Genomic DNA, 11,403 nt, shown 5'->3' on the forward strand with positions numbered 1-11,403 from the left:
GGATTCCCCTAGAAGAATACCCTGAGATAAAAATTTGAGTGGAAGTGGTTTATTTGGAAGATGATCCCTGAAAACACCAATAGGGAGAAGAGAGAGAGAGATAGGTGAGGACGGGAAGGAAGCCAATTAATATGCTGTCAAACTAGTTACCACTATAGGAAGTGGAGCTCCATCCTGCTGGAGACCCCTGGGAGAGTGTTATCCCAGAGTGACCCCAAATGAAGACCAACTAGGCTGGAGTATTTGTTTCCCGACTCCCCATCTATCATTGGTGGAAGGCTATCATTAGGCTATTAATTCTCTATCATTTCTGGCTTGTTCTGCTCGTGGCTGCCACGGCCAGAAAAATAGCCCTAGGAACAGCATTGCAGGCATGGGCAGGCTACCAGGAGCATCTCCCTCACTAGTCAAGCAACAAAAGATTCTGTACAGATTGAAGATACCTGTTAAAATGACTAGTGAGATCCTATGTGATCCTATGAGATCCTAAATAACACGTAAAACAGTGATGAATTTTTGCTCTGTCCAGTGAGACTTCTCTCAACTTGTGGTATTTTTTTATTTGCTATTTGACGTCATTCTAAGTAAAGAAAATGAAAATGTTTCATTCTTAGCATAAACTTTACCATTCATATTTACATTGTGCAATACCAGTTTTATTTTTTTCTTCCCCCAAGTCCCAGTACATAGCTGTATATCCTAGTTGTAAGTCCTTCTAGTTTTTCTATGTGAGATGCTGCCACAGCATGGCTTGGTGAGCAGGATGGAGACTGAGAGCAAGCCACCGGACTGGGTGAGTGAAATGGGGGCTGTGAGACAGCAGTCTGGGGAGAAAGCCGAATTTCAGAGGGCTGAGAAAGAGGTGGGTGGGGAGAAGGCAGAGGCAGCGCCATGTCAGCCTAGATGGTGACTTTGGGCAAATTAGAAAAAACACCCATTTGGGAAAACCAATTAGAAAGATATGCTTCTTTGTGTCAAGATAAAGACAGCCCATTCTTAGGCAGATGCAGTCCTGTGCCCCGTGACTTGGCAAGTGGACTCAGAGCTGGATTCAGCACTTAATTCATCCCTAATCCAAGCATCTTTGGGCAGAACACAACCTATGGAGCAGGTGTGTGGTGATTCGGAGCAGGAACAAAGAGTAGAAAGGGCCTGTTGAAGAATATAAATGGTGCATGGAATGGCCAAATAGTAAAATCATTCAAGGGGGCAGAAGGGGTCACGGAAAGGTGCTCCAAGAGAAATCTGTGCATCTTTCTAGGCAGAGACTATGCCCTCAACCCTTCCCCCAAGCTTTGTCTATCATTTCTTTTTTTTTTTTTTTGAGGAAGATTGGCCCTGAGCTAACGTCTGCTGCCAATCCCCCTCTTTTTGCTGAGGAAAACTGGCCCTGAGCTAACATCCGTGCCCATCTTCCTCCACTTTATGTGTGGGATGCTGGCCACAGCATGGCTTGACAAGCAGTGCATAGATCCACACCTGGGGTCTGAACTGGTGAACCCCAGGCCACCAAAGCGGAATGTGTGAACTTAACTGCTGTGCCACCAGGCCGGCCCCTATCTACTATTTCTACACCTGTGGATTTTAGAAATTGTTTAGGAGGAGACACACATTTGTGATGCTACTTATGGTGTTATAGGCTGAATTATGTCCACCCGGAATTACTATATTGAAGTCCTAACCCATAGTATCTCAGAATGTGACTATTTGGAGACAGCGTCTTTAAAAAGGGAATTAAATTAAAATGAGGTCATCACGGTGGGCTCTAACCCAATATAACTGGTGCCCTTATAAGAAGAGGAGATTAGCACACGGACAACTTAGACTGAAGGATGACCCTATGAGGACACAGGGAGAAGACAGCCATCTACAAGCCAAGAAGAGACGCCTCAGGAGAAACCAAACCTGCTGACATCTTGATCTGGGACTTCCAGCCTCCAGAACCGTGAAGAAATAAATTTCTGTTGTTTCAGTCACTCAATCTGTGGTACTTTGTTATGGCAACCCTAGCAAATGAATACACATGGTGAGAAAAAAATTCCATAAGGAAACTAGAAACACAGTTCCTTGCTAGAGTGGACTCTGGAAGAAGTGATGTGGGATCAGAGCCTGAGAGCACAAAAAGGTGGCAAGTCTGTAAACGTGGCTCAAGGTGGGAAGAGTTCTGAAGGGCAGCTCTGCCCCTTAGTAGACTTGTGACCTGGGCTAAGTTAATCTGTTGGTGCTTCTGCATCCCCAGGTGTGAGATGAGCTTCGTGATCCCGTGTGTGGTATAGAGATGCCATCAAGATTGAATGAGAGAACACACGCGAAGTGCTTAGCACATGGTAGGTGCTTGACATGTTAGCCCATCTTCTTGTTTTTCTGCAGGCAGTAAAAGCTCACAGGCCAGCATCATGTTCTCTTCTGCTCTTGAAATAAACCGGAAGCATTTATTGAGTGTCTCCTGTGTGTCAGCCTTTCATTCAAGAAACCAAACCCGTGGGGAAGGTGAAGTCTAGTTAGGGAAGCACAAAGAAAATGATGAGGGAAGAATGCAGGGGCGCATCTTTGAAAGCAAACTATGTGCCCAGCCCTGTGTTATACGCTCAATTTAACGTCTATCTAATTTTATTCCTCCGCAAAGTTACGACATAGAAGTCTTTGCCTCATTTTTAAAGACGTGAAAATTGATGGCCAGAGTGGTTAAAGGAATGCCCAAACCCTGCTGCCAGTCAGCAAGAATCAAACCCACGTGTGTGGACACCAAACCCATCTGTGCAGGGACTGGTAGAATAACACCTCCTCCCAAAGACCTTCCTAATAACCTTGGGAAGCAGGAGATCATCTATTGTTAACATCATTTTATGTATTAGGAAATATCACCCAGGAACTCCTGAGTCATTCATTTACATACTCAATGTTAGAAGTAAAGTCAGCTCTTGAACTCTGTGAAGTTCTTTTGGCTATTAATCTAATAATTAGATACTTAGATAGTGTTCAGATATTCAGATTCTCAGCAAGTGACTCTCAAGATGGTGTCCGCGCCCTGTGGGTGGATTTGACTTTGAAGGAGATTTTGGAATGTCGCTTTTCCTGTGTGGGATGGGAGACCCCCCAGCGTCAGCCATGATCTGAGGGCAGTGGACCTAGTATGGGTTTGGGCTCAGAAGACAGAGTTCTAGTTCTGGCTTTGCCTGAACTGACTGGATGACCATGGGCACGTCACTCCTCTTGGCCATGAGTTTTTCATCAGAAAATTGAAGAGATCGTGCTTGTTGATTTCCAAAATTCGTTAAAAATCTGCTTCTGTGATTCTGAATCTCTAAATGGCCCTAAAGAGACTGGCAAGAAGCCCAGAGATCTATGGAGGCAGAGATTTGCCCCCTGTCATCTCATCAAGAAGGGAAACCTCAGCATGGGCAATACTTTTTTTTTTAAAGATTGGCACCTAACATCTGTTGCCAATCTTCTTTTTTTTTTTTCTTCATCTTCTCCCCAGATCCCCCCAGTACATAGTTGTATATTCTAGTTGTAGGTCCTTCTGGTTGTGCTACGTGGGACACTGTCTCAGCGTGGCTATGTCCACGCCCAGGATCCGAACCCATGAAACCTCGGCCAGCGCGTGAACTTAACCATTTGGCCACAGGGCCGGCCCCCGGTAATGCCTTTTTATGGCTGGAATTGCAGAGAAGAAATGTCACAGACAACACTGGGTGGCCAAGACCTTATCAATTGTGTTGGTTACAGGAACAAGTGCACTGAGGACTGAAAGGAATCCAATTTGTACTCCAAGGACCTGCAAGCAGAAATCCTTCAAGAACTCTCTGGCCATAGAACAGAGAGTTCTAGAACAATGCCTGTTTTGATCTTTTGTCTTGGTTAGGGGTGATACCGTATCTCCAGCATAAGCTACGATGCTTGCATTGTTTGCATGCCAGCAATAAAAAAGGGAAACACAACCAGTGGTTTGGTTACTTTTGGCATGCGCAATTCAGGGTGGGAAATTCCCTCAGATTTTGGCTGATATCTAGTATTTAATTTTTTAAATAAGTGTGTCAGTTTCAAAATATCCGAGGTTCTCGTTGAAGGGTAATCACAAAGAATTGGACATCCTGGTGTTCGGAACAAACATTCCAGCTCGTTGGCATCACGGCCCTTACTGTAATATCAGTGCTAATGGCAGTGGCCACGCTGCAGTGTAAAGTCCCCAGGGATCTCCCAGGGGAAGCCTTTCCGTTTATGGTAAAAGGCAGTAAAGAAGTGAGAGCTGATGTTTAAACCTAGACAGTTTGTGCTTGTGGCAGCACTGTTTAAATGTTCCAGCACTGAGATCAGTGGGCCTCAAAGAACTGCCTTCAGCCTTGGGGGCCCTGGGAACTTGAGCATCAGTTATCTGATCCAGTTTTGGAGTCAGCTGTCTGATCGTCGGCAGACCTTGGTCCTAGCTTTGGGAAGCTTCTGATTTGCTGGTTTGAGGTCCACACAGTTGCCGGCCTCTGTGTTCTGATGCCTAAATCAGAACGTGTGACTTGATACCTTGTCTGACAATGATTTGGGCCCTGGCAACTCACAGCTGGTCCATGGACCAACAGCATCCGCATCGCCTGGGAGCTGGTTAGAAATGCAGAATTTCAGCCCCATTCTGGACGTACTGAATCAGAAGCTGCATTTTAACAAGATCCTGGGGTGATTCATTTGCACATTTCAGATTGAGAAGTCCCGTGCTAGAACACCTGAAATAGAGGCGTGCCATTCTGCATTTCTATGAGACAGATTAGCCATTCACTGGTCCAGGATAATATGGTTGTAAGAAGAAAGGACTTAATTCAGGAGACTTCAATGGGCGCAATCAGTCAGAACTCGATCTGTTTTCTGCTGTGTGGTGTTACCACTTTTTCAGCCAAAAGGAAAGACTTCTTTTCTGTCAAAAAAGAGATGTATTTGGGAAAAAAAAAAACCCTGAAACTGTGCAAAAAAAAAAGAAAAAGCACCCTTAATAGCACCACTTAAAAACTTATGAATAAATAAAGTCAGTCCCCCTGCTGCTTTTCCAAGCCACCCACAAAAGTACCCACTGTGAACCAATTTCACTTGAATCCCACCTAAGATATCCTGTGCTTGTAGGTTTGCGTACATATTTATGTATATATATACACATACACATTAGAAAATCATTCTTAATGATTGTTTTTCTACATGTTTTCTGAGCTAGCACGATTAAAAAATATTAGATGGAGCAAGCTGAAAGGCCTTCTTCCGTCTATCAGCAGCTCTGGCTGAAAAGCACTTTGCTTAAAGAGAGGAGAGCAGGGGGCCTTTTGTAAAGTGGGACAACATGAACCAAATAGGAGTCCAGGGTGTCAGCTGGATGGCCAGCAACCTCTGCCTTCCTTTCTGCTTTCTTCAGGTCTCTCTGCCAGCTCGATAGAACACCTCGGACACTCTCAAATGACCACGTCCTTCTGGAGTTGACGAATGTGGCTCACACACGGTGGGCAGGGCCAGCCTAGACTCAGGCCACACTCCTCGTGAGGTCACGAGAGAGCTCTGGGGCTGCCACAAGGAAGGGATTGTTTCTCTTTTTTTTTTTCCTGCTTTATCTCCCCCAACTCCCCTGTACATAGTTGTATATCTTAGTTGCAGGTCCTTCTAGTTGTGGAGGGATTGTTTCTTAATGGCCTTAAAACATCCTTAATGTGTTCTAAGCTGGAGCTTTTATTCCTTCTTGGAAGACTAGGTCATAATTCAGTTGAAGTCACCATTTTCCAATTCCTCTCTAGTATTTATTTGAAAAACTCTTTACTTAGTGTCCTTGATCCACTTACAAGGTCATCGCTCTGAACCTTTCTAAAATTAAATATGTATATATACATATATATATATATTTAAAAATCCTGGTGACTTACAACTTTTATATACATTAAACCTCCACCTGCTTGCTGTCCTTTCTTTTATATTCCCCAACTGAAGTTATTTTCCTTTTATATCCTTCAAAGGTTTGGGGCCCTGTTGGTGACCAGTCCATTTCTACTCTGAAGAAATGACATCTGAAGAAGTGACACAGTCATAGGCCAAGGACCCCGTATCCTTTCTTCTCACATGTGGGGTTTAGAGGGAAAGGATTGCCCCCTCTGGGACTCGTGATCCATGTTTCATTGTTGGTCTATGTATTGTTTCCTGTTGCTGCCATAACAAGTTACTACAAATCTAGTGGCTTCAAACAAACAGTTTGAGCTCTTATAGTTCCAGAGGTCAGAAGTCCAAAAATCTGTCTCTCTGGGCTAAAGTCAAAATGTCAGCAGGGCCGTTCCTCCTGGAGTCCAGGGGAGAATCCATTCCTTGCCTCATGTGGCTTCTAGAGGCTGCCAGCATTCCTTGGCTCATAGCTGCATCATTCCAACCTCTGCCTCCATCATCACATCTCCTGATTCTGACCCTCCTGTCTCCCCCTCACAAGGACCCTGGTGAGTGCATTGGGCTCACCAGATAATTCAAGATAATTTACCCAACTAAAGATTCTTAATCACATCTGCAAAGTCCTTTTGCCATGTAAAATAACATAGTCATGCATTCTAAGATTAGGATGTGGGCATCTTTAGGGGGCCAACCACAGCCTAAAAGGCAAAAATACTGAAATTGTGAGCCTTTAACATGTTCTACCAGCTACGGTAGAATTTTACTTATTGCCTGTAGCTTGAGCTATTCTTATGTGAGCCATATAAGAATTCTCAGACGCCTCAGAGAGAGAGAGGAAGAGCCATACCTTTGATAGACCTTAGAGATGTGTTTTTACTAGAATACAGTCAGTATGAAGAAGTCAGAAGAAACAAAAAATGGATGTAGAAGTGAGAAGAAATGAAAAATGGATGTAGAGGCTTAAAGGAATGTAATAATCATTACAACATCTACTATTTACTGAATTTCTACTATATTCCAGGCACGGTGCTGGGTACTCTGCACACAGTATCTCATTTAATCTGCACAACCAGCCAGAAAAGCAGGCATGGATGTCTTTGTTTGAAAGATGAAGAAAGAGTTGTACAATTATTATGGGCGCTATGTACAGCTTTCATCCTAGGTAGGTGCCCCAGGACCATTACTTGTCAATAGAGATGATGTTTTTAAATGTGGTTTCTAATAACTAGACTTACCTTCCCTGAAGAAAGTACATTTATACACTTCCCAGAAATTCTTTGCTGTTGGTAAACTTGATCTAACCCTAGAGCGTCCGCAGAATGAGTCTAGCCATCATTAGAGAGGACAGCGTTCATCTTGCTTTCTGGTGTGTCACTCATTACTTTCCTTCCCCACCCAGTGGCCAACAGCCTGTTGGATCTGCCTGACTTCGATCAGAACGGAAACTGTAGAATGCCCTAATGGGTGCAATTCAAGACCCTGTTATAGAATACATTCATATTTGATTAATATTTATCGAATACCTATCATGGGCTGTGGGTTGGGCTGGTTTCCTGGCACATAGCTCAATAAGAGTTTGATGGAAATGGGGCTGCTGCCAACATATGCTACTCCAGTAGTTACGAAGTTAAGTGATGAAGTGATAAGGAGAACTTCATGGTCCGACTACTTCCATTATCCTCTTACCTGCGGAAGAAGAGCCAGATGACTAGACTCCAACTTGGCTTCAGTATTTTCACCTCTTATTCTCTAGGCCCGTGCAAGTTCACTTTCAAACTATGTGTCTGTCTGTGTCGGGCTAGACACACCTGTCACAAATTTTTATGTATCCTAAGGAGAAAATTTTTAAAAAACCCATAATATAAGAATTTAAACTAATTTCAGTCAACCTTAACATTTCTTAGGTTATACCCAACTCATGGTGTGCTGGAGACAGCTCAAGCTGACTCTTGAGAGCCAGCTGGTGTGCATGTCTCCTCAAGTCCCTGTTCCGTGGTTCACTAATGTCAGGCTCTTAGCTTGAAATTGGCCATGGTAGGGCTATTTACACCATGAAAATCTGCAAATGCTACAAATCAGGGCTTTCTTTTTTTTTTTTTTCCTGAAGAGCCATTTTCCCAGCTGTCACCAACACAGACATTTTGTGTGAGAGTTAGCCATAGTCAATTAAGATAGGTAATCAATTAATTAAAGAAATGTTAATATTTGTTAGCCATAATCACTTAATAATGCTTAAAAGAGCAATATTTTAAAATCATAGATCTGTGTGCTGGAAGAGATGCTAGAGATCAGCCAGGATATTTTCCATTCTGCCAGATGAGGAAGCAGAATTGACCCTGTGTGAGAGCTTTCTGTCCTTCTTGGATGTTCCAAGCCAGAGCCTCTTGGACATGTTTCTCTGTGCTTTTCCCCAAAGTTTCAGCTCTTGGGATTCAAAGTTAGTGGGTATCTGCAGGAACAGGGCAGTCAAGGCTTCATTGTACTGGGCGTCAGGAGGGGCAGAGTAAGGGAATAAATCTAGGATCGGGGGTTTGGGTAGACGTGTCAGGCACAGTTCGCTTCTGCCTAGACTTGTGACGATTAACAAGAAAAACAGTTTCTGTTTTTTACAAGTCCTTTATTAATTCCAAACCACCTTTGCATGTCAGGCATGGAGATTGTAGGCCCAGAGCTGGGGTCAGCCGCTGGCCATTACGGGACTCTCAGCTACAGAATCTCCTACGACACGTGCATGGACACGGTTTCAGGAAAATCCATGGCCGAGCAAGGTGTTTTTATTGCGGCAGTGTTGTTCAGGAAATCATCCTTCCATGGCCAACTAAACCAAAAGAATTAATTTGTTTTAAAAATTTACATAAGCAGAAAATCTACCATAAAACAGCCTGTAGGGGGGCAGGCTTTTTGTAATTAGCATCCAGAGAAGAACATATGAATGTTTCTTCTGTCAACATTCCCCTGCTCTGCACGTCCCGCTCTGTTTGCTGGCCTCAGCCCCACGCTGAGCCTGTTGAAGCATGAAGCCGGGGAGGTCCAGAATCTCATATGGACTAAATCACAGATGTCACTTTCCTTCTTCCAGCCCACAAGCCACTGAACCATGTAGGGCGAAGGTTGGAATTATAGTTCTTGGCGATTACTTTATGTTCCTGGGAGCAGTCTTCTCTCCCCATGTCCCTCTGGCCTCCACATGTCATCTCCCGCCCCCTAAACCCGCCGCATCTTATAACAATCCTTGCAAAAATAAACAAACGAGAAAGATTGGGTAATTAATAGTTTACACATGAACTCTGGTATGTTGTAAAAGCTGAGTTCTTGCGTCCAACAACCTAAGGTGAAGCTGGTTATTTGTATTTTATATAGTAGTAGGTTCCAGAAGACCCCACAGCAATGGTTGTAGATTAGTGTAGCAGATATTGCCAGCAACTTTACTAGCCTCCCACTCCTGCTCCTTCTGCAAACTTCTTACCATTGCTCCCAGGCATGACATGACTAAGACTAACCTTCTTTGCTATCTATCCAGGGCCCCTAAAAAGAGTTTTTGAGGCTCGACACAGGTGAGTCTGCAGCAGAACACATCATGCAGTGGAGTGGAAGGTTAGAGGGAGACCAGCCAAAATTGCCATGTCCTGAGGCAGGGGCTGGGTTATGATGGGGATGGGCCTGGAGAGGGGGAGAGAGGAGAGGCAAGCGAAGAAAAAATGGAAAGGATTTTGTTACTGGGCAGATTTAGGGATTCAAGCATAAGAGAGAATCAACCACGATTCCAAGGGCTTGAGCCTGAGCCGTGGGAGAACCGGGGTACCACTGACAGAAGTGAGGAGGAATAAAACGGGATCAGTTCTGGAGCAAGGAGTGTAGACAGGAAAATTTTTTGTATAGCACTGGTGTTACTAAACATGGATTTTGTAGTACCACCCCGCGGGACAATGCTATAGTTACTTTCATGAAAAGAAATGCTAATTAAGCATTGGCCTGCTCAAGGCAATTGTGCTTAGGGCTGAAGAGAGGAAACTAACGAGTTTGTTCCCCCCTCCCCTTACCCCAGAGGCTTGTTGTCATTGACAGGTTACTACTGCTATGCATTTGTAGCCTCTTGGGACAGAAAGATTCCTGGCAGCCACCCAGATAAGATTCTCTAGCCAAGTGAGACCACCTGGAAAGTTTCAATCCCAGAAAGGTTTTTCCTGAGTCATTCACTTATTTCACAAATACTGATTGAGCATCCTGTAGGCCAGGCATTGGGCTTGGCCCTGGGGTGACAGGGTAAATGAAGCAGACAGGCGCCCTTCACCAAGAGCTCGCTCAGAAGTCTCTTAAGGCTTTGGTCTCAATGGAAGGTGTGTCAGTCTGCCAGGGCTGCCATAACCAAGTACCACAGATTTATTTCTTCATAGTTCTGGAGGTTGGAAGTCCAAGATCAGGGTGTTGTCAGTGTTAGTTTCTTCTGAGGCCTTGCTCCTTGGCTTGAAGACGGCTATCTTCTCCTCGTGTCCTCACATCCTCTTCTCCCTGTGTGTGTTTCTATGTCTTAAATGCCTCTTCTTATAAGGATACCAGTCATAGTCAATTAGGGCTCACCCACATGACCTCATTTTACCTTAAATACCCCTTTTAAAGGCCCTGTCTCCAAGTACAGTCACATTCTGATGTCCTGGGAATGAGGACTTCAACATATGAATTTTAGGGGTATGCGATTCAGCCCATAAGAGGTTTTTCTGTGACCGCCCACCTTGCCAGGGATTATTCTGTGAGATTCTGTGTAACCAACAGCCCCATCCCACCTGCCAATCCTGGGGAAGTCCATCTCATGGGCATGGGGAAGCCAGCATGTCTGAGCCAGGTGTAAAGATCCTCTGACCAAAAACAGAACCCATCTGTAGCATGGACAGGCCTGTCCCTCTGCATAGGGAATCTATGCCCCTTGTCTTTTGATGTTTGTGGACAGAAATGGGCTTTTGGTTCACACAAATGAAGTGATTGGTGTGATGGGATAATGTGTGTGAAAGGGAAGAAGCCCTGACATCGAGTAGGACAGGACACCTACCCTCTGGCCCCCTCTCCAACTCAGGGGACACTTGGAGGAGCTCTTCCCACCTCTGGTAGGGTCGTGAGGGTTCCTCAATTTCTGACCAGTCCCTGGAGCACTGCCCTTTTCCCATCTGTCACTGATATACCACTTGCCCATTTTGTCCTCTTAAGCCAAGAGTCTCTGCTATTCAATATAACATGAGAGAAATCTCAAGATCCACTCAAAGATCCGACTTTTACAGCTGTTTCCAGTTCTATTTCGCATGACAACAAATCTTTCTCTGAGAACCCTTCCAGACTCCATTCTGAGACCAAGAGTCTTCTTGTAAAATGTCTTCTCCGTGTTGCCATTATCCAAACGAAAACAGTGACTTCTTGGGACTCAGCTCACGGGATTTCCCTGCCTCAAACTCACTCTCCTCTGATCACTTTTTTATGCTCAAGTTCTCTGTACTGAACTCATTATAACGTTTTTTC

General features: G+C 44.4%; 1 long non-coding RNA gene across 1 annotated transcript; it reads left to right on the forward strand.

Annotated features, from left to right (window-relative positions):
- Positions 1-673: 673 nt before the first annotated feature.
- LOC103557948 (uncharacterized) lies at positions 674-6,111 on the forward strand. Its single transcript, XR_546600.2, has 3 exons — positions 674-793; positions 2,240-2,327; positions 5,979-6,111. It is a non-coding gene; the product is annotated as an uncharacterized lncRNA (long non-coding RNA).
- The last annotated feature ends 5,292 nt before the right edge of the window (positions 6,112-11,403 follow it).

The sequence above is a fragment of the Equus przewalskii genome, chromosome 19 (genome assembly GCF_037783145.1).
Source record: "Equus przewalskii isolate Varuska chromosome 19, EquPr2, whole genome shotgun sequence".
Taxonomy (NCBI): Eukaryota; Metazoa; Chordata; class Mammalia; order Perissodactyla; family Equidae; genus Equus; species Equus przewalskii.